The 3,163-nt window shown below is 50.6% G+C and overlaps 1 long non-coding RNA gene across 1 annotated transcript in view; it reads right to left on the bottom strand.

Annotated features, from left to right (window-relative positions):
- Positions 1 to 703: 703 nt before the first annotated feature.
- The window catches only part of LOC108640905, a 6,373-nt gene continuing 3,913 nt past the window's right edge, over positions 704 to 3,163 (bottom strand). Inside the window, exon 3 of the long non-coding RNA XR_001921585.3 lies at positions 704 to 891. This is a non-coding gene — a long non-coding RNA (uncharacterized LOC108640905). The remainder of the gene's footprint in view (positions 892 to 3,163) is intronic.

Consider the following 3,163-nt stretch of genomic DNA (forward strand, 5'->3'; position numbering starts at 1 on the left):
ATTCTTCCCCGTCCTGCACACACAGAAGAGGGAACCCTGGGAGACCATCTCCTGCTGCTGTCAGAGAACCATGAAAGTGGTTTTTCCTCCTTGCAGGGGAACACGGGGATCAAAGGGGGCCCTGACCCGTGGTCGTGGTTCAGCTCGGGGCTGACCAGGCGAGTGTTCTGCTGGTGCTGCTTCGCTCTCAGCCCTCCAGCAGCACATCCCAGCCGTGCCCCACCTGCCATTCCTGGGCATCCCTTGCCTGCTGCATCCCAGGCACCTTTTCCTGGGAATAGGAGGTGTCCAGGGTGAGAGCTGAGCAGCGCTGGGTTATCGGAGAGCAGGCAGTGACGGGGCAAGGGGGGAGTGGTTTTAAACTAGAAGAGAGGAGGTTTAGATGGTTTGGAAGAAATTCCTCCTTGGGAGCGTGGTGAGGATGGAATTCCCAAAGAATTGTGGCTGGAAGTGTCCAAGGCCAGGTCGGGCAGGGCTTGGAGCCACCTGGGCTAGTGGAAGGTGACCCTGCCCAGGGCAGGGGGTGGCACTGGATGAGCTTTAAGGTCCCTTCCAACCCAAACCATTCCATAATTCCATGATCCCCCTGTGCCAGCTGCAGGAAAAGTGGCACCTGGGTCAATCTCCAAAGCTCATTCTAACAGAAACCTGGCTTTGTGGTTCTTGGGTTTATTTTTTTTTTATTCTGCCCCTAATTGCAAGGTTCCTGTTTGATTCAGTGGCAGGATTCCACATCTAAAATATAACTTTGTAAGGTCAGTGGTGAGAATTCAGCTTTCCCCTCGTGGATCCTTTGGGAAAAGGGCCTGAACCACTTCCAGTCATTGACACTAAAATCTGCACGTGGCATCAGAGATGATGAGACTTCAAACCGAGCCAGAAGATTTTCCCCTGAAGGAGAGAGAGTGAAGTGAGATGGTTTGCTCTGGAATTTCCTTTTCATCCAGGAGGCAGAAAACCCCACATGCATTTCCATTCTTGCAGTGAAACTCCAGCAGGGGTGGGATTTAAGGGGCACATCACTGGTGGGGAGGACACACACGTGTCAAGGGGACATGTGGCATCTCTGCATCTGAGGGACAATCACTTGTCACTCCTCTGGGGTGGCAGCAGAGAAAATATTTGGGCTGGTTGCTGTTCTTTGGTGGTTTTCCTCTTTTTCTTGTTTTTTTTTTTCCTCAACTGTCTCACTTCCCTTTGCCCCCCCAGCCCCTTTTCCCAGCTTTGCTCAGCTCCCACCTTGGAAGTGTGGATGGAATTACTGATGGACTGACATCCCGTTACCACCTACCTCCTCCAAGGGTTTTGTTTTCAAGTTGGTTTTTTTTTTTTTGGTTTTTCTTTTTAAAGCACAAAACATTTAACCAACATTTAACCCCCAAAGGACAGAAAACCAACTTTCTCTGCGATTTAAATGAAAAATTTTGAGGTGGATCAGGAGTTAACTCACCAAACTCTATTAAAATATTATTTTTTTCATAGCAAATCAGAATTCTACACTGATTTTTTTTTTCCCCCTTCACATCCTTTTAAAAGGATTTTTTTAAAATCCAGTTTTTACACAGCCTGCTCCCGTGTCTTATCTCTGCCTGGCCCATGAATGATTAACCCTCCTGCCTTTGAGACCTGGAGGACAAAATGCTGCTGTTCAAAGTCCCTTCCCTCGCTCAGAGGCTCCTCCAGCTCATTCCCAGAGGCACTTTGGCCCCGGCTCTGGGATGGATTGACCCCTTGGGCTGCTCAGGAGCTGGGATGGGAACCCTGGGAACACCCAGGAGCTGCAGGTTGGGATCCCAGCAAACTGCTTTGATCCAGCACTCTGGGAACCCTGGCTGGGGCTCAGCTGCTCCCAGCCCTGCTGTGTCCATAACCCCCCTTCCTGGGGGCAAACAGCTCTTTTCCAGCTCTGCATAAACATGGAATTATCCTTTATTCTTCTGAGGAGCACACAGAGCATCTCCAAGCTCGTTCTGCTGAGTGGAGCTGCTTTCCTGTGCAGGAGGGTGGGTTTATTTGGGTTTTTTTTTGCCCAGCACTGTCTTTTCCAAGTGCCTGCCTGTCTGCAGGGCTGTCTCTGGCTGTTTGTCAGACGGGCACATGCAGCTGGTGGAATTCTCCCCGTGGGATAAAGGTTGGGATTGAGGGATCCCCGAGCTCTGGGCTCCTGTCTGCTCCTGTTAAGGTGACTCCCTGCACTGCAACCAGCTCAGGGCCCTGCAGGAGGGAGAATTAATTAATGAACTGGTTAATTAACTGTCAGCTCGCCGAATCTCTGGGAGAAATGACAGGGGGAGGATGGATGGTGTCTCTCCAGTCCCCTGCACTGCTCTCCAGTGCTGGTGCCAAAGCCCCAGCTCTGCCTGCTGGCACAGGGAGATGCCCGGGCAGGTCCTGCTTTTCCTCTTTATCTGCAGCCACCTCATCTCTTCTCAAAGAAAAGCCTCTCACTGGGCTGCTGGGGGGGACTTTTGCTGCTTTTTTTCCTGTTTTCTTCCTCAGGGCAGCTCCTCACACCTTTCCCAGCCAGGACTGGGTCGGTGCTCCTCGGGTGGAGTTGGCTCAGCCTGAAGTGAGGTGAGAAAGAGGCAAATCCAACCTGACCGTGGGGCTTATTTGTGTAATTTGCAGGAATTCCTGCAAAAAAAACTCTCCTGCTGTTCCCATGGAAACAGATGTTGGGCTGCAGGAAAGTGCTGTAGGTTTTCAGGACTATTATTTCCCCCCCTCCCCTTTACCTCCTTCACCTCCTTTATCATTTCCAAGCAGCCTGGAAAACAAAATCCTTCCTCTTTTTTGAGGCACAAATGTGGAAGGTGGGAGCTCCATCACTCCCAGACAGACAGTTATTTTCCAGCCTGTTGGCTCTGACTCATCCACCAGGCAGGTTGGAACACCTGGGGTTTTATGGCCAAGCTGCTTCTGTCACATTTAAACTCCCCTTCTTCCCCTGCCTTCCTCTCATTCCTCTTGTCTCTCTCAGAGAGACATTTCTCTTGGCTCTCTCTTTTTTTGGCTGGTGCAGACTCTTCATCCCTGAAGGTGAGGCTCCCTCCCTGCATCCAGGAAAGTATGAAAGGTCACTGGTGGAGTTTCTTTGTTGTTTTGGTTTTAAATGGGTGAATGAAATGTTGTGGAGGTGAAAGAGGATCTGTTTTAATGATTA

The sequence above is a fragment of the Manacus vitellinus genome, unplaced genomic scaffold, assembly GCF_001715985.3.
Source record: "Manacus vitellinus isolate BGI_N305 unplaced genomic scaffold, ASM171598v3 scaffold_47_pilon, whole genome shotgun sequence".
Classification (NCBI taxonomy): Eukaryota; Metazoa; Chordata; class Aves; order Passeriformes; family Pipridae; genus Manacus; species Manacus vitellinus.